This window comes from Pongo abelii, chromosome 7 (assembly GCF_028885655.2).
Source record: "Pongo abelii isolate AG06213 chromosome 7, NHGRI_mPonAbe1-v2.0_pri, whole genome shotgun sequence".
NCBI classification, from domain to species: domain Eukaryota; kingdom Metazoa; phylum Chordata; class Mammalia; order Primates; family Hominidae; genus Pongo; species Pongo abelii.
Genome location: NC_071992.2, coordinates 65,327,319 through 65,347,701, shown reverse-complemented (window position 1 = coordinate 65,347,701; position 20,383 = coordinate 65,327,319). Strand labels below are relative to the sequence as shown.

Here is a 20,383-nt window from a genome sequence, read left to right as displayed (position 1 = left end):
CTCTTTCCTTTATGAATTACCCAGTCTCAGGTATTTCTTTATACCAATCCAAGAATGGCCTAATACATCTGATGTGTGTGTGTGTGTGTGTGTGTGTGTGTGTGTGTATAGTTGTCTACATACAGGATTATGTCATCTGTGAGCAGAGATAATTTTACTACTTATTTTCAGTTTTCTTTGGCTTTTCTTTTTCTTGCCTAATAGCTCTGGCTAAAACTATCAATAATACCATGTCAAACAGAAGAAGTCAAAGCAAGTATTCTTGTTCCTGATTTAGGAGAAAACCTTCAGTCTTTCACCATTGGATATAATATTATCTGTGGGTCTTTTCTCATATTTCAAATTTCCTTCTATTCCTAGTTTATTAAGTTTTTTTGTTAAAGGTTGATGCATTCTGACAAATGTATTTAAATGTATTTTTCTGTATTAATTGAGAAGATTATTGTATTTTTATTTAAATGTCATTCTATTAAGGTGTTGTATTACATTGATTGATTTACATATATTGAAACTTCCTTGAATTTCACTAATAAATACTACTAGGCCATGGTGTATAATCCTTTTAATATGTTGCTGAGTTCTGTTTGCTAGTATTTTTTGAGAGTTTTTTTTTCATTAATATTCATTAGGAATATTGAGCTACTATTTTCTTTTCTTGTAGCATCTTCTTCTGGCTTTGGTGTCAAGGTAATGCTGGCCTCACAGGATGACTTACAAAGCATTCCCACCCCTTCAATTTTTTTTTTTTTTTGGTAAGAATTTGAGAATAACTTTTTTTTTTTAATGTTTGGTAAAATTCACCAATAAAGCTATATGGTCCAGGCCTCTTCTCTGTTGACAGATTTATGATTATGGATTCAATCCCCTTAATAGCTACAGATTCATTCACTTTTGGCAGTGTGTATATTTCCAGGAATTTATCTATTTCATCTAGGTTATTAAATTTCTGAAATGCAATTGCTCATAAAATTGTCTCTTAATCCACTTATTTTTACAATATTATCAAAATGTCTCTTCTCTTTTTTTTCTGATTTTAGTAATTTGGGTCTTCTTGTTGAGACAATCAGGCTAAAGACTTATAAATTTTGTTATTTTTTCAAGGAGCCAAGCTTTAATTTTGTTGATTTTTCTTTATTACTTTCTAGTATCTATTTTATTTATTTCAACTATAATCTTTATTGTTTTCACCTTTCTAGCTAGCTTTCAGTCTACTCGTCTTTTTCTAGTTCTTTAAGATGTAATGTCAGGTCACTGATTTGTGATGTTTCTTATTTTTAGATGAATTTTTGTTTTCATCCTCTTTTTTAATATATATACTTATACTCCTATAAGTTTCTCTTTCACTACTGCTTTCACTTTGTCTAATATATTTTGGTATGTTTGTGTTCCACTTTCATTTTCCTCTAAATATTTGTTTTCTTCTTTATCCAGTTGACAGGAGTGTGTTGATTTCCATTTCTTTCTGGATTATCCAGTGTTTCTTCTGTTATTGATTTTTAATTTCATTCCATTGTGAGCAGAAAAGATATTTTGTATAATTTCAATCATTTAAAATCTATCATGACATATTTTGTGTCTTAACACATGGTTTAATCTGAAGAATGTCCCATGTGCCCTTCAGAAAAATGTGTATTCAACTGTGGTTGAATACATAGCATGCATATGTCTATTAGATCCAGTTGGTTAATTGTGTGTGTATGATTTCTTTTTAATTAATAATATATTTTCTTTTTAGAGCAGTTTCATGTTCACAGAAATAATAAGCAAAAGAAACAGAGTGGTGCATTTGTTACAATCTATGAACCTACATTGACATTATTATCCTTCAAAGTCCTAAGTTTACATCTGGGTTCACTTTTGGTGTTATAAATACTATGGATTTTGACAAATGTATAATAACATTTATCTACCATTACAGTATCTTGCAGAGTAGTTTCATTGCCCTAGAAATCCTCTGTGGTCCACCTACTCATCCCTCTCTTTCCCACAATCACTGGTAACCACCGGTCTTTTACCATCTTCACAGTTTTGCCTTTTCCAGAATCTCATATAATTGGAATCATACAGTATATAATCCTTTCCAATTGACTTCTTTCACTTAGTAATGTGCATTTGTTTCCATCATGCCATTTCATGGCCTTTTTTTTTTGGTGCTCAATAATATTCCATTTTCTAGATATACCATAGTTTAGTTATGCATTCACATACTAAAGTGAATGTTGGTTGTTTCCATGTTTGGGCAATTATGAATAAAACTGCTCTAAATATCCATGTGCAGACTTTTGTGAGGACATAGCTTTTTAGATACTTTGAGTAAATACCATGGAATAAGATTTGGATGGTAACGGTATGTTTTGTTACGTGAGAAACTGTTAAATTATCTTTTTCTTACATTTAACTTTTATTTTAAGTTCAGGGGTACTTGGCCAGGTGCAGTGGCTCGTGCCTATAATCCCAACACTTGGGAAGTGGATGCGGGAAGATCACCTGAGGTCAGGAATTTAAGACCAGCCTGGCCAACATGGCGAAACCCCATCTCTACTAAAAATACAAAAATTAGCCAGGCCTGGTGGCACACACCTGTAATGCCAGCTACTCAGGAGGCTGAGGCAGAAGAATTGCTTGAACCCAGGAGGTGAGTGTTGCAATGTACTGAGATTGCACCACTGTACTCCAGCTTAGGTGACAGAGCAAGACTCTGCCTCAGGAAAAAAAAAAAGTTCATGTGAAGGTTTGTTATATGGGTAAACTTACATCATGGAGGAGTTTTGTACAGATTATTTTGTCACCCAGGTATTAAGCCTAGTACCAAGTAGTTATTTTTCCTGCTCTTCTCCCTACTCCAAACCTCCATCCTCTGATAGGCCTCAGTGTATGTTGTTCTTCTCTATGTGACCATGTGTTGTCATCATTTAGCTCCTCTTTATGAGTGAGAACATGTGGTATTTGGTTTTCTGTTCTTGTATTGGTTTGCTAAAGACAATGGCCTCCAGCTCCATCCATCTCCCTGCAATGTAAATGATCTCATTCTTTTTTATGGCTGCTTAGTATTCCATGGTGTATATACACCACAATTTCTTTATCTAGTTTACCACTGATGGGCATTTAGATTGACTGCATGTCTTTGTTATTGTGAACAGTGCTGCAGTGAACATACTTGTGCATCTCTCTTTATGATAGAACAATCTACATTCCTTTGAGTATATACTCAGTAATGGGATTGATGGGTTAAATAATATTTCTATTTTTAGGTCTTTGAGGAATTACCATACTGTCTTCCACAACGGTTAAACTAATTTATACTCCCGCCAACCAGGTAAAACTTTCCTTTTTCTCTACAACCTTGTCAGCATTTTTTTTGTTTTGTTTTGTTTTGTTTTGTTTTGTTTCTAATGGTAGCCATTCTGGCAGGTGTGAGATGGTATCTCACTGTGGTTTTGATTTGCATTTGTCTAATAATCAGTGATGTTGAGGTTTTTTTTTTTTCATATGTTTTTTGGCCACATGTATGTCTTCTTTTGAAAAGTGTGGTTCATATCCTTTGCCCACTTTTTAATAAGGCTGTTTTTTTCTTGTAAATTTGTTTAAGTTCCTTGTAGATGCTGGATATTAGACCTTTGTCAGATGCATAGTTTGCAAAAATTTTCTCCCATTCTGTAGGTTTTCTGTTCACTCTCTTGATAGTTTCTTTCGCTGCGCAGAGCTTTTTAGTTTAATTACATCCCATTTTCCAATCTTTGCTTTTGTTGTAATTGCTTTTGGCATCTTCATCATGAAATCTTTGCCCAGTCCTATGTCTAGAATGGTATTGCCTAGGCTGTATTCCAGAGTTCTTATAGTTTGGGTTTTATATTTAAGTCTTTAATATATCTTGAGTTAATTTTTGTATATGGTGCAAAAAAAGGGATCCAATTTCTTCTGCAGCTGGCCAGCCAGTTATCTCAGCATCATTAATTGAATAGGGAATCCTTACCCCACTGATTGTTTTTGTCAGGTTTGTCAAAGATGAAATAGTTGTAGGTGTATGGCCTTATTTCTGGGTTCCCCATTCTGTTCCACTGGTATATGTGTCTGGTTTTGTACCAGTGCCACGCTGTTTTGGTTACTATAGCCCTGTTTAAAATCACATAGAATGATGCCCCCACTTTGTATTTGTTTTATTTTTTATTATACTTTAAGTTCTGGGATACACATGCCATGGTGGTTTGCTGCACCCAACAATCCGTTATCTATGTTAAGTTTTCTCCTAATGCTATCCCTCCCCTAGCCCCACATCCAGTATATACCCAGTAATGGATTGCTGGGTCAAATGGTATTTCTGGTTCTAGATCTTTGAGGAATCGCCATAGTGTCTTCCACAATGGCTGAACTAATTTACACTCCCACCAACAGTGTAAAAGTGTTCCTATTTCTCCATATCCTCTCCAGCATCTATTATTTCCAGACATTTTAGTGATCACCATTCTAAATGGTGTGAGATGGTATCTCATTGTGGTTTTGATCTGCATTTTTCTAAATACCAGTGATGATGAGCTTTTTTTCATATGCTTCTTGGCTATATAAATGTCTTTTTTTTGAGAAGTGTCTGTTCATATACTTGGCCCACTTTTTGATGGGGTTGTTTGTTTTTTTCTTGTAGATTTGTTTAAGTTCCTTGTAGATTCTGGATATTAGCCCTTTTTGAGATTGATAGATTGTAAAACATTTCTCCCATTCTGTAGATGGCCTGTTCATTCTGATGGTAGTCTCTTTCACTGTGCAGAAGCTCTTTCGTTTAACAAGATCCCATTTGTCAATTTTGGCTTTTGTTGCCATTGCTTTTTGTGTCTTAGTCATGAAGTCTTTGCTCATGCCTACGTCCTGAATGGTATTGCCTAGGTTTTCTTCTAGGGTTTTTATGGTTTTACATCTTATGTTTAAGTCGTTTAATCCATCTTGAGTTAATTTTTGTATAAGGGGTAAAAAGGGGGTCCAGTTTCAGTTTTCTGCATATGGCTAGCCAGTTTTCCCAGCACCATTTATTAAATAGGTAATCCTTTCCCCATTGCTTGTTTTTGTCAGGTTTGTGGAAGATCAGATGGTCGTAGATGTGTGGTGTTACTTCTGAGGCCTCTATTCTGTTCCATTGGTCTATATTTCTGTTTTGGTACCAGTATTATGCTGTTTTGGTTACTGTAGCCTTGTAGTATAGTTTGAAGTCAGGTAGCGTGATGCCTCCAGCTTTGTTCTTTTTGTTTAGGATTGTCCTGGCTGTGTGGGCTTTTTTTCAGTTTCATATGAAATTTAAAGTAGTTTTTTCTAATTCTGTGAAGAAAGTCAATGGTGGCTGGATGAGGATAGCATTGAATCTATAAATTACTTTGGGCAGTATGGCCATTTTCAAAATCTTGATTCTTCCTATTAATGAGCATGGGATGTTTTTCCATTTGTTTGTGTCCTCTTTTACTTCCTTGAACAGTGGTTTCTAGTTCTCTTTGAAGAGGTCCTTCACATTCTTTGTAAGTTGTATCCCTAGGTATTTAATTCTCTTTGTAGCAATTGTGAATAAAATTTCACTCATGATTTGGCTCTCTGTTTGTCTGTTATTGGTGTATAGGACAGCTTGTGATATTTGTACATTGATTTTGTATCTTGAGGCTTTGCTGAAGGTGCTTCTCAGCTTAAGGAGATTTTGGTCTGAGACGATGGGGTTTTCTAAATATATAATCATGTCATCTGCAAAGAGAGACAATTTGACTTCCTCTTTTCCTATGTGAATATCCTTTTTTTTTTTTCTCTTGCCTGATTGCCCTGGCCAGAACTTCCAATACGATCTTGAATTGGAGTGGTGAGAGAGGGCATCCTAGTCTTGTGCTGGTTTTCAAAGGGAATGCTTCCTGCTTTTGCCCATTCAGTAAGATATTGGCTGTGGGTTTGTCATAAATAGCTCTTATAATTTCTAGATACTTTCCATCAATACTTATTTTATTGAGGGGTTTTAGCATGAAAGGTGTTGAATTTTATCGAAGGCCTTTTCTGCATCTACTGAGATAATCATGTGATTTTTGTAATTGGTTCTGTTTATATGATGGATTACGTTTATTGATTTGCATATGTTGAAACAGCCTTATGTCCCAGGGTTGAAGCCGATGTGATCATGGTGGACAAGCTTTTTGATGTGCTGCTGGATTTCGTTTGCCCATATTTTATTGAGGGTTTTCTCACTGATGTTCATCAGAAATATTGGCCTGAAATTTTCTTTTTTTGTTGTGTCTCTACTAGGTTTTGCTATCAGGATGATGCTGGCCTCATAAAATGAGTTAGGGAGGAGTCCCTCTCTTGCTATTTTTTGGAATACTTTAGGAAGGAGTGATGCCAGATCCTCTTTGTACCTCTGGTAGAATTCTGCTGTGAATCCATCTGGTCCTGAGCTTTATTGGTTGGTAGGTTATTAATTACTACCTCAATTTCAGAACTTGTTATTGGTCTGTTCAGAGATTTGACTTATTCCTGGTTTAGTCTTAGGAGGGTGTATGTGTCCAGGAATTTATCCATTTATTCTAGATTTTCTAGTTTATTTGAATAGAGCTGTTTATAGTATTCTCTGGTGGCAGTTTCCATTTCTGTGGGATCAGTGGTGATATGCCCTTTATTATTTTTTATTGTTTCTATTTCATTCTTTTCTCTTTTCTTCTTCATTAGTCCAGCTAGTGGTCTATTTTGTTACTCTTTTCAAAAAACCAGCTCCTGGATTCATTGATTTTTTGAAGGGTTTTTCATGTCTCTCTCTCCTTCATTTCTGCTCTGATCTGAGTTTTTTCTTGTCTTCTGCTAGCTTTTGAATTTGTTTGCTTTTACTACTCTAGTTCTTTTGATTGTGCTGATAGGTTATTGATTTTAGATCTTTCCCACTTTCTCCAGTGGGAATTTAGTGATATAAATTTCCCTCTAAACACCGCTTTAGCTGCCTCCCAGAGATTCTTGTACATTGTGTCTTTGTTCTCAGTGGATTCAAATAACTTATTTATTTCATTTATTTACCCAGTAGTCATTCAGGAGCAGGTTGTTCAGTTTCCATGTAGTTTTACAGTTTTGACTGAGTTTCTTAATCCTGAGTTCAAATTTGATTGCACTGTGGTCTGAGAGACTTATGATTTCCATTCTTTTGCATTTGCTGGGGAGTGTTTTACTTCCAATCTTGTGGTCAATTTTAGAATAAGTGCGATGTGGTGCTGAAAAGAATGTATCTTCTGTTGATTTGGGGTGGAGAGTTCTGTTGATGTCTATTAGGTCCACTTGGTCCAGAGCTGATTCAAGTTCTGAATATCCTTGTTAATTTTCTCTCTTGTTGATCTGTCTTATATTGACAGTGGGGTGTGAAAATATTCCACTATTACTGTGTGGGAATGTAGGTTTCTTTGTACATCTCTAAGAACTTGCTTTATGAATCTGAGTGCTCCTGTATCGGGTGCATATATTTAGGATAGCTAGCTCTTCTTGTTGCATTGATCCCTTTACCGTTATGTAATGCCCTTCTTTGTGTTTTTTGATCTTTTAATTGGGGCATTTAGCCCATTTGCAATTAAGGTTTATATTGTTATGTGTGAATTTGATCCTGTCATTAATGATGCTAGCTGGTTATTTTGCCCATTAGTTGATGCAGTTTCTTCATAGTGTTGATGGCCTTTACAATTTGGTATGTTTTTGCAGTGGCTGGTACTGTTTTTTCCTTTCTATATTTAGTACTTCCTTCAGGAGCTCTGGTAAGGCAGGCCTGGTGGTGACAAAATCTCTCAGCATTTGCTTGTTTGTAAAGGATTTTATTTCTCCTTTGGGTATGACGCTTAGCTTGGCTGGATATGAAATTCTGGGTTGAAAATCCTTTTCTTTAAGAATGTTAAATATTGGCCCCCACTCTATTCTGGCTTGTAGGGTTTCTGCAGAGAGATCCACTGTTAGTCTGATGGGTTTCCCTTTGTGGGTAACCCGACCTTTCTCTCTGGCTGCCCTTAACATGTTTTCCTTCATTTCAACCTTGGTGAATCTGATGATTATGTGTCTTGCGGTGCTCTTCTTGAGGAGTATCTTTGTGGTGTTCTCTGTATTTCCTGAATTTGAATGTTGGCCTATCTTGCTAGGTTGGGGAAGTTCTCCTGGATATTATCCTAAAGAGTGTTTCCAACTTGATTCCATTCTCTCCATCACTTTCTGGTACACCAATCAATCGTCGGTTTGGTCTTTTCACATAGTTCCATATTTCTTGGCGGCTTTGATCGTTCCTTTTCATTCTTTTTTCTCTAATCTTGTCTTCACACTTTATTTCATTAAGTTGATCTTTAATCTCTGATACCCTTTCTTCTGCTTGATCAATTTGACTATTGATACTTGTGTATGCTTCATGAAGTTCTCGTGCTATGTTTCTCAGCTCCATCAGGTCATTTGTGTGCTTCCCTAAACTGGTTATGCTAGTTTGCAATTCCTCTAACCTGTTTTCAAGGTTCTTAGCTTCTTTTCATTGGGTTAGAACATGCTCTTTTAGATTGGAGGAGTTTTTTCCTAATATTAGTTTTTCTTTGACTATCATTTGCATGGAATATGTTTTCTCAACAATTCTCTTTTAAACCATCTGTGTCTTTAGATCTAATGTTAGCCTCTTGTGTACAGCATATAGTTAGATCATTTTTTAAATCCAATATGTAGGGCAGGAAGAATGAGTAATTATTGCTTAATAGTTACAGAGTTTCTGTTTCGGATGATGAACAGATAGTAGTAATGATTATACAGTGGTGTAAATTAATTAAAGCCACTGAATTGTAAAATTGTCTAACATTACAAGTTGTGTGGTTGATATATATATATGTATGTATATATGTATATATACGTATATATATACGTATATATGTATATATACGTATATATATATCTCGAGAGAGAGAGAGTGCCACCATTTAAGAAGAAAAGATTCTGGAAACAACATAGTTCCCAAATCCATTCAAAGCAAATACTAATTAAAATGTTTATATTTTAAAAATATATAGTGAAACATTAAAATCATAGATATGTCAATAATGATGGGACAATTTTCAAGTAATATGTAATGATATTGAGGCAGAATAAATTAATATAGAATTTCATTTAAAAAATTTATTTATTCAACAGATATTTATGAAGTGGCTAGTATATACTGAGTATTTTGCTAGATAATTAGAATGAAAAAGATACTGTCACTATCCTGAAGATGTCAGTCTCTGTATAAATACTACACTTGATCTTAGCCAAAAGGCTGAGAAGCGATAATCTCTGTATAAATAAATGTCTATAGTTTGTTTCTTACTACATTAAACTATGCAAATTATTGAAAAGCAATATCCAGTCATTTCAATTCATCTTCAATGTTTCCTTTAAATATATTTTATATAGTATCCCTTTCACAATAAAACTATTTGGGGCAATTAAGTCTTTGGAAAAAAAATTTTAAAGTTAAATGTTTCATCACATAACTTCCTTTAATGCAAATCTCTCATATGTTAAAAAGTAAAGTAATTTAAGCAATCTAAATTATAGAAAAATTACATAAAATTATATAAGTGAATTTTTAGTAATTTTGGACATATATGAAGTCCTAGACATGACAGTAATAAGAAATTACAAATTCATTTAGTAAAATTAATGCATATTAACCAATATTAAAAGAAAAATAATAGTCATAATGCTATATAGTAGAAAATATGACAAAATGTAAGAAAAACCCTAAGCACCTGATAAAGAAAAAAAAAAAAAACTCCATTAAAAAATAGACGAAGGACACGAACACACATTTCTTAAAAGAAGACATACAAGCAGCCAACAAACACATGAAAAAATGCTCTGCATCACTAATCATCAGATAAATGCAAATCAAAACCACAATGAGATATCATTTCACACTTGTCAAAATGGCTATTATTAAAATGTCAAAAACAACAGATCCTGGTAAGGCTGAAGAGAAAAGAAAGTGTTATACACTGTTGGCGGGAATGCAAATTTGCACAGCCACTGTGGAAAGCAGTCTGATGATTAATCAAAGAAGTTAAAACAGAGATACCATTTAGCCCAGAAATCCCATTACTGGGTATATATCTGAAGTACTATAAATCATTCTATCAAAAAGATACATTCATTCATGTGTTCATTGCTGCACTATTCACAATTGCAAAGACATGGAATCAACCCAAGTCCCTATCAATGGTAGACTGGACAAAAAAAATGTGGTACCTATACATCATGGAATACTACAAGGTCATAAAAAAGAATAAAATCTTGCCCTTTGCAGCAGCATGGATAGAGATGGAGGCCATAATCCCAAGCAAATTAAATGCAAAACAGAAAATCAAATTCCACATGTTCTCATTTGTAAGGAGAGCTAAACATTGAGCATAAAATAACATAAATATGGGAACAATAAACACTGAAGAACACTAGAGGGGTAGGGAGGGGGTTGTGTATTGAAAAACTGTCTATCAGGTACTATGCTCACAGTCTGAGTGGCAGGATCCATACCTTGAACCTCAGCATCATGAAACTTCCCATGTAACAAACCTGCACATTTGCCTCCTGTATCTAAAATGAAAGTTGAAAAAATGCACAAAGTACAAAAAAGTTGCAGAAAGATGTTATTTTTTAAAAAAGCAAAAACAATTATTTTTGTTAACAACCATAGGAGAACCTGTTCAACCTCACTAGAAATCAAGAAGACTGCATTAATATTACAGAGACTGTTTTTTTCATCATTATATTAGTAAAGATTACTGAAAATTATATTAACTAAAGCTAGTAAGGTTATGTGGAAAAAAAATTTACATAACATTGCTGATGACAGTGTAAAATTTTAGGACAGCAATTTTAAATATATATTTTAAGCCCTTAAAATGTTAATATTATTTGATCCAGAAATTCCATTTATAAAAATTAATTGTACGGAAATACAATATATAAAATGTAAAGGAATATGTTAAACACCTTATTATTAATGAATATCAAAAAATGAAAATTCTAAACATTTTGCATTAAAATAATGCTCATGAGTATTATGTAGATATATGGAAAAATGCAAGTGATATAATGTCTGGGGAAACATAAGGATGTAAAATTTATTTTATGTTAAAACAAACAAAGACACCTGTAACAAATAGAGAAAAAATGTCTGCCAAAGTACCTCACTGTTTGTAGCACGCCTTGACGTTAACCTACTGTGTAGTTTTGGACAAGATACTTTATTTTTAGCTTGGCTTAGCTATAAAATGCAAGGTTTTGAAATTCCCATATTATAATTATAAATTTGAAATGATATTTTATATATAGTAATTACACTATTAAACAGGAATTTGCTATTTCAACTAGATGTACTTTTAAGAGTGAACAGACTTTAAAAGCTCATAATAAAGTTCCTCTGGCTATAAGAATGTGTATTAGAGTCATATGAAAGAGGTTTGATGCATTTTTGAATATGAAGCATGAATCCTTGGCTATCAGTAGGATACCCCAAAGATGGATATAAAGAAGTTAATGAATATACTTAACTGAAGGACTTGTCAGCTAAAAGATAATGCAGTAAACTAGGAAAAGAGAAAAGAATGTAGGCAAACTGTGTAAACTTGTAAAACTCAAAGAAATTTACTAAGGCCAATTTGGAATAACCTAAGTCAAAATTATTGTCAATGAAAGTCATAAAGTTCTGAAAAATAGCTTAACTCAAGGACTTATTGGCAGTCTTATTTCTTTTACCAATATTTTGTTCCTAAGATTCTGATAAACACTGTGGCAATTGTGTTAAGAATATTAATGATGAAAAGGATGAGCAGACACCACCATTTTTGATAGCATGTAGTTTACATTGCTCTGTAATGTAAATTGTGAGTGCCATTGTAAATGCCTTATAGCTGGCTCTGAGATAGACTCAGACAGGATAGTGTTGAGCAAGCTGTTAGAAGTACATGGAGAGTGGGATGGTTTATTTAATTCACTTTGATTTGGTTAGAAACCAGGTGCTAGTAAGAAACACAGGAGCAAGAATTTCTGGCGTCAAAAGATTTTCAATCAGGTAGAAAGTAAATCAAGATACAGTAATATGAGCTGTATAAAATACGTGTAGAATTTAATAATTTGCATAATGATACTAAAACTCACAAAAAAATATGTCAATTTGTCTCCATTTTTTTCATACTGGTAAAGTTCATGCACACTAAGATAATCAGTAGTTGCCTACGTCGAATGAGATCAAGGGGATTGTAAAGACCAGAAACCACTCTCTCCTGTTTATCTCCTTTTGTGCCCTCTTCTCCAGGCACTGGCCTGAATTGCATCATCAGGAAATTAAGATGCTTTCCCCTATTACAATGCATATATCCCAGGAAAGATCATGTATTTTGTTGTTGGCAGTGTACTGAAATAAAGATGAATACTGAGCTCAGAGCCACAAGCCCTAAAATGTAATCTGAATTTTATATTCTACTTATAAGCCACATGACTTTGGGCAAGATTCTTAATTTATTGGAGCCTGATCATATTTTACTGTAAATTAGAAGTAATAATGTCTGACTATTCTACTTTAAATGTTAGTGTAAAAAGGGATGAAATAATAATGCTCATAAAATCGCTTTGTAGATTGAAAAGTTTTTTCCTCTATTAGTTCAAACTAGTTTAGTAGCATTTTTCCAATAGAACAGTAAGCTGATGGCAAACTTTAATTTCAGAAGTCACCTGAACACAAGTACTTATGGTGATGCTTCTGGGAGGATATGGAAGCAGAAGTAAGAACTTTCTGAAGACAAATATTGCCTCCTTCATATTTTATGATGGATTTTTCTGTATTCATTAAAAATTCTTTTTATTTCATCTTAAACATGTCATAAAATTCATAGCATTTTGAGACAACATATCCTTATGAATGTCTATAATGATTTTTCAATGCCATTAATGGTACATATGCTAACTCCTAGTTCTAGGTTATATCATGTCTGCAAAACACATCCTCTTGTTCCATTTGCTCCTATAATTTTTGTTCATCCTCTTTAATGCATAAAGCTTTTGTCATATAATGCCCCTAATGTCAGAGCAAACAGAGTGCTGAGTAGTGCCAAAATAGTGTGAAATAATAAAAGCAGAAATAATTTTTTACTGTGAATGTTTAAATCCTTTGAAGAGATATGTGTTTTCACTAATTTGATTATTTCAAAGCCTTTTAAATAGCAGTGTTCTTTTTCACACTAATTAATGCCTTCATCCCCTCTGCCCCACTCAATATGTGGCATAGCCCCCTCCACAGACCACACTCAGCAGAGAAAACTAAGCATGTCTTTCCACGGTTCTCTTTGTTTTTCCAAATGTAGTTTTACTTTCATATATTCAAATCACTTTCCTTCATTCAAAAATAATTAAACCTTATCATTTCCAAAGTATATTTGTACAATATTCTGGATTGAATTTTTTTTCTTCCAGTCTCCTCTGAAACTGATCTATCATCTCTTCCCTATCGCTCTCATTTTTTCTTATCCAACTACTTGTTAGCATCACAGTCCAAGTAGTGAATACAGGGGTGCTCCCTCCAGGTCTGGGCTAGCACTCCCATCTCCCAGCTGCTGGGGGTACCTGCTGCTGCTGATTTGCCTTTTACCCATTGTAATGAATTCCTTGGTCACAGTTGAAGTCCTAGGTGATGTAGAAATATAAATGTCTGACCCTGTTGTTGCTGTTAGGATAACTCTGTAGGACAATCAAAGCTTCAGAATTCCCTTTAAGTATGACTAGCCCTTAGGTACAATTACCTGTGGGTCAGCTTATCCTTCTTGCCTATCCTGCCTTCCTCTTTACATACAGGTGTGTCCTGAGTGTACCAACTCACAAACCTATTTCTCTGCCGTGAATACTACTCTATGAAATTCAAACTAACATAGCTCATGCTAGGTGTAGTTCTCAATACAAAGGCAAAAGTGAAATATTGGACATGGATTGCCTGCTAGCTGGCTGACAAAAGAGACCCCCATCACTGGAGGAGAGGTAGACATGGGCTTAACTTAATTTGCCAAACTCTATGACATTAGAAGTGTCTATTCCGAAGAAAGAACCTGTGTGGAATTTATGTGAAGCCCTCATGGGAGAATCACAATATAGACCTCTTTGGGCTCTGGAGAAAAGTGATTCCATCTCCAGCAAATCTGTTTACCATTTCTTAGTCAGAGGCCCTTGTAGAGAGAGATGCTTACATGTATCCCATGTATCCAGGGCTACACATTATATTTGGACTCTGTCTGCCTAATAAGCTATAAGGTACAGCAGGGCAATGTAAAAAGTTGTAGCATGTAATGTATTCACCTGGAATCAGGGATGAGCCAAGCCACAGGGCACCAGCAAGCTACCCAAGCTGGCATCCCAGGTCTCCATCTCATCACCAGCCTAGAACCTGCACCACTCAACAACTAGCAAATATGCCACCTAAGGGACAATCCCTATGGTGACCTAAGACAGAACAAAAGGTGAAGATTTGCTGACAGATAGACAGGCTCAGCATGCAAGCTAAATATTGAGGTTTCCTCTTCAACAGCCCCCTGTTAGCTGTTCCTAAAACATAAGTGAGGAGAAAATGCTCCCCACTGCACAGAACTCTGGACAGTGCATCTGGGTATCCATTTTCTGGAAATACAAGTGGAATGAGATAAGAATATGGGTGATTCACGGACAGAGGTGAAAGATTTGACCCAGTCAGGGATCTAGAAATACTAAAATATCAGAACATTAGGGACAAAGGGGTCCGAGGAAAAAGCCCCAAACAATGAGCACTCCTAATACTTCAGAGATTTTACAACAGCCTGGCTCTGTCATTGGCATAAAGAATGCATGAATAAATGGGGGCCACACATGAGCCCAACCTGACTCCTCATGCACACAGGAGGATCCAGCTTCTACCACAGCTGAATGTTCAATCTTTCACCAATAGAAGCCAAAAATGAGTGCTCAAGGTGCCACCAATGTGGCCAAATCAATCAACTATTTTGTGGCAGATTGATAATATTGGGCTCTTTTCACCCCAAAGAGGCATTAATTTATTTAGACATGAATAGACACACACTCTGGTATGAGGTTGCCTTTCCTGTTCACCAAGCCTCAACATTTTAGGACTTGCAGAATTTTTGCAGGAGTCTTTGTAACTCCTCATACCTACAGACCCATTGTACAACAAAAGAGGTGCTGGAGCATCACCAAGGCACCTAGTGGTGACCTCAGCACTGCATCACCCTCAGGGTTTGGGCAAAAGAGGACAGACAGTTCAGTGGCCTCTATGTATATAGTTAGTGTTTCATCTAGGAGATATACTATGAGAAGGGAACACCACCCCCAGGGTGTGGTGGAATAGACCTGGAATCACTGACCAATACACAGTTCTGTGTCCCTGGCAGGTAGACTACATGGGTCAGAGAATGAAGAGGTGGATTTAGGACAGGTTGCAGCTATCACCATTCCCAGCTGCTCAAATGGGGAATGTGAGCATCTTGTGCTGACAACTCTGTACTGTGCAGGTGGAGGTCATAAGCCACGGTGCTTTCTGGTGCTTCTAAACACTTTGTACCAAGAGATCAGTAAACAGTTTAAGGAGTCACCTTCTGCAGGGATAATTGTCCCTTAACACAATCAGGAGGTAGGAAGAAGGTGAAGAAGAACTTATTTGGCATGCAATAACTCTGCCAAATGTTTATGCTGCTATTGCCACTTTTAACGGTCAATGGGAATAAATCAGCATCCATAGCCACAGGATCAGCTCTTGGGATGACAGTGTGGGTTAGCCCAGGAGGCAAACTGCCCAGAGCAGCAGATGTTATGGTAATGACAGGGCCAATCAAGAATGAGGAGTGGAGGAGGGGATGATGCTTGTCATTTATGGCCTTGACAGCAGCCATAGCAGCGGGGGCTATTTATCATCTCATTAACCCTTCTCTTGTTTTCTACAGAAGGACCAGTGAGAATCCAGGGCAAGTGAGAATCCAAAATGCACCTGGATGGGCCCACTTTAGCGTAAAAAGCCAGTGGGGCTGCGGAATGGGAGATGTGCACTGCAGTGGATATTGTGGTTCTGGGCTCACATCCGTTGCGAGGGCTGCTGGACTCCCAGCATCTAGAAATATCATCTGTTGAAAGCTCTCTCAAAGAAAACTCTTAAAGGAACCCAATCTAAGACAGCTTGTATAGAGATTAAAATTGATATATTTGAAGTGAATTTTCATCTTCCCCTCAACCACTCTCTTCTTTAATTTATTTTAGGGATTGTCAGCACTTTTACTCTATCTTCTAAGCATTACATTTGAAAATAAAATCAAGTTTACCATCAGACTCCCTGCCTCTAATTCTGTTAATTCTAATTCCCACACACCTCATGAATCTCTATGTCATCATTATCATTATACACCACTAATATAGTTTAGATACCTTTTCTCTCTTGAGTATTCACAGTAAATTCAAAATTAATTTATTTTCTCTACTCTTGACATTCCACATTGTATAATGTAAGCCCACTCAATTTCCTTTTTTAAACTTAAATCATATTTCTGCTATATAACACCTTTCAATGGTAGTATCATGATCAGATTTAAATCTTTGTTAAGACACACAAAATCCTTCAAGATTTAGCCTTGCTCAATTTTATTTATTTATTTATTTATTTATTTACTTTATTTTACTTTATTTTATTTTATTTTTAAGACAGAGTCTCACTCTGTCGCCTGGGCTGGAGTGCAGTGTGGCGATCTCGGCTCACTGCAAGCTCCACCTCCTGGGTTCACGCCTTTCTCCCGCTTCAGCCTCCTCAGTAGCTGGGACTACAGGCGCCCGCCACCACACCCAGCTAATTTTTTGTATTTTTAGTAGAGACGGAGTTTCACTGTGTTAGCCAGGCTGGTCTCGATCTCCTGACCTTGTGGTCCACCTGCCTCGGCCTCCCAAAGAGCTGGGATTACAGGCGTGAGCCACTGCGCCCAGCCTCAAATTTCTAATCTCATTTTTGCCACTGACTTTCAACTGTACTCTGTTCCAGCCAAGCCACTCTTGATTATTCACAAATCATGATGCTTTTGCTCATTCCTTCCACCTTGCCTGTTGCTGATTCTGCCTAAGGGGACTCACTTGAGTGCTCCCCCAACTTCGGCCAGTTCATGTCTCGTTTTATGTTTCAGCCCCCAGGAAAATCATAACTCCTTAGGGAAGCTTTTTCAAAAACACACTACTGGCTGAAATATGTGTCCTAACTGCTCCATAGCACCTTGTGTAATAAACAGTAATAAAATATTTTTATTTATTAATTTTTAGAAATTAGTGATATTGATGAGAAGATTATGAATGACTTTATTAAGACCTCTTTCAGTGCACTATTTCAATGCAACGAGGAGTTCCTGGTTAATAACATGTTAATGTGGGTTTAGGAAGTTAGCTCTCCAAATGGAAATTATATTTGTACACACACATACCACACATCACATACCTGTACACAACTAGGCACTGAAGAAGGATAAAATGTGCAGATGTGTATTATTGTGTTATACCCTGAGAGGTAAGACAGAGTAGGTAGAAGTTCATCTCTTTTTCAAGTGTGGAATACTAAAGAGCCCTGCCAATCCTACAGTCACATTCAGGAAGCGTGGGTAGAGAAGATGCACTTCTGTAATTCAGCAGCATCAGGCACATGGCTTTGTTTTTGGTGGTCAAAATTTATATCAAACCAGAATATTCTCCTGGTTAGCAAAAATGCAATAGACATGGTACTTGCTGATAAAACTAAGTGCATCTGGATATGAGGTGCTAAAGGCAGCTTGTTTCTTCAGGTCTATTGCAGGGGAAGTATTCAACACCTCTGCTCATGAGCCAGTTGGTGTAACAGCCTGCTTGCTGCAACCTGTCCTCTGGCATCAGGCAATCTTTCAATGGGGCAGTGAAAAACAGAGGAAATTAGAGGTGTCATGTACTTAAAATATGGACAGGAAAGAGGACAAATGGCCGTTCTGTAGGGTTTGTAGGCGGTAAACTGAATGCTTGTAAAAGAAGTTTTGTTGTTTATTATATTATTAAGTCTATATTTATTATTTTTATATTATTTTGGATTATAATATTTTGGATATAATATAGAACTATATATACTTATTTTACAGTTCGATGTTTTAAAAATCTGCATTAGACCCAACTTTAGTTAAGTTAAAAAAGTAAGGTGAGTATTAAATGAAAAATTAACTAGTGAATTCTAATATATCATAAAGTTGATAAGAAGTATGCAATTGCACAAAATGTTTAATGTTCACCCATTCACCATGGGAATAACAGTATTACTGATTGCATAAAAGCCAAATGGAACAAATTAGCATATGCTTGTAATACAGGATTAGTAGTTACTTTAAAAACAAAACATTGCCCAAATAAGTTGATCTAATATATTTAGATGGAGAAGGTATATTTACAAATCATTCTTTATGCATAACTTTTTATTTTGATCCAACAATTCTCCATATAAATGAAATATACTCATTTTGAATATGAAGTTTTCTTATCAAAGTGAGCCGAATGATATTTATTTGTCTCCATTAGTAAAATAAATTCACAGATAATTAAATGATGTCTTCTTTCTATTAATGCTTCAAATTTAAAAAATCTGTTAACTCTAATAACTGTTTTTTCATCCCATTTGTAGAATAAAAGTTTTAGAAATTTATTTCTATCAAATTAAACTATCTCTATTATTTTGAATGCTATCATAAATTCATCTAAACCTTTAGCATTGGTTATGTTATTTACTGTACACTGATAATATGAATATATGCAATTAATAGAGCACAGAGTTGTAGTAAGATCAAATTCTTCTAAATTAAAAAACATATGTACCTGAAGTGCACCTGAATTGATTTTGGTGAACATACCATTCATAATTGCATTTCAACAAACTGTGATCCTCTACTAAAAATAATCTACCAAAAATGATTAGTCTACTTATTAATGCTTAGATAATTAATAGAATGAAATATATCTCAATTTCTCTTTAGTGTGCCTAGTATATGTTTATATTTTAGAGATAACAGTCTTTTAAAAATAATGCTTGATAAAATAATCTTACAGGTGAACCAATACCAGGAAACCAATTTGTTAGCTAATAATTATTTATTATCACATCTTGGGCAGCAAATTGCTTGGCCACATTACTTATTATTAGCCCGAGGAGACCACATATTCAACTAAAACTTCAGGGAACTCACATAAGAGGAAAATATTTAAATATGTCTCCGACACCCACCCCTTTCCCAAACAGAGATTCCTTACTTAAAATCATTTGGCACCTCTGTTGCTTTGTTTGTGATTATCTATATTATATCTGTGATGTCTTCCACAGCCAGTGACCCTTCCTGTTTCTGATATCAAATATAAAAAATGTAACTAAGATTGTTTAAAATACAAAGCAAATGTTAAATACAAATAATACCATGGAATAAAAGCTTTTGATAAAGTAAACATGAATTTATTTTCTATACTACAATCAGAATTATCTTTTTTATTCTCTCTCTCCCTCTTCCTCACCCTGCCCTCCTTATGTTCTTGGAAAAAAGCAAATAGCAAAGCCCTTTCATGCCTCTGACTTAACACTTCCCATTTCCTCTCTTTGAAACCTTTTTACCCCTACTCATTTCATAGCTATTCCATTCTTGCTGTGGTCTCACTACAAATATCACTGCCTTAGGGAGTCTTTTCCTGCAAAACTACTAAAAGACCTTCTGAATCCTCTCTCTGTCAATACCTTTCTCCTTTTTTTTTTTCCATAGACCTCATTGCCATGAACCCCTCCTGCTGTGCACCTCTCCTTGTAATGAGAGCTTCCAGTCAGTCTAACTGACCCACTGTTGAAGCCCTGGGTCCTAATGGAGTTACTGGCATGCAGGGGACATGCAATAATTCTAACTTTTGTAAAATAAACATATTAAAACAGAATCAACTTTAATGAAGAAAAATCACTTCATTTCCCTCTAGTTATGTGGTTGTCATGTTATTGGAGGCCTGTAATCGAGAAGTAGGGGAAACATATACTAAAACGAGAACTTATAAAAGCCTATGAAATGCCCAACTTTAGAGAAAGCATGGTGAAAACAGCCAGTAATATTTTCTGGACTGTGCAAGCCCAGTGGTCTCTGTCTTCTCTAGAGAACTTTGGTTAAAGGACCTTGAGTTTGGATTGAATAATTCCTGCCATTAGTAATAGTCTTAATTTGCTGAACTTATTAGAGGTCAAGTCGAAAGGAGAGAGCAAAAGAAATAAATAAATGAACAAAACTAATAGCAATGTATGAAGAAATTTTTGAATATTTTTAAAGCCTGGAATTTGACCCAAAACCTTTATATTAAGTAATTA

General features: G+C 35.4%; 1 protein-coding gene and 1 pseudogene across 1 annotated transcript in view; both read right to left on the bottom strand.

Annotated features, from left to right (window-relative positions):
• Positions 1-20,383, bottom strand: part of SNTG1 (syntrophin gamma 1) — an 875,063-nt gene that overhangs the window by 44,258 nt on the left and 810,422 nt on the right. The window lies entirely within an intron of this gene.
• Positions 9,166-9,274, bottom strand: LOC112134845 (U2 spliceosomal RNA; annotated as a pseudogene).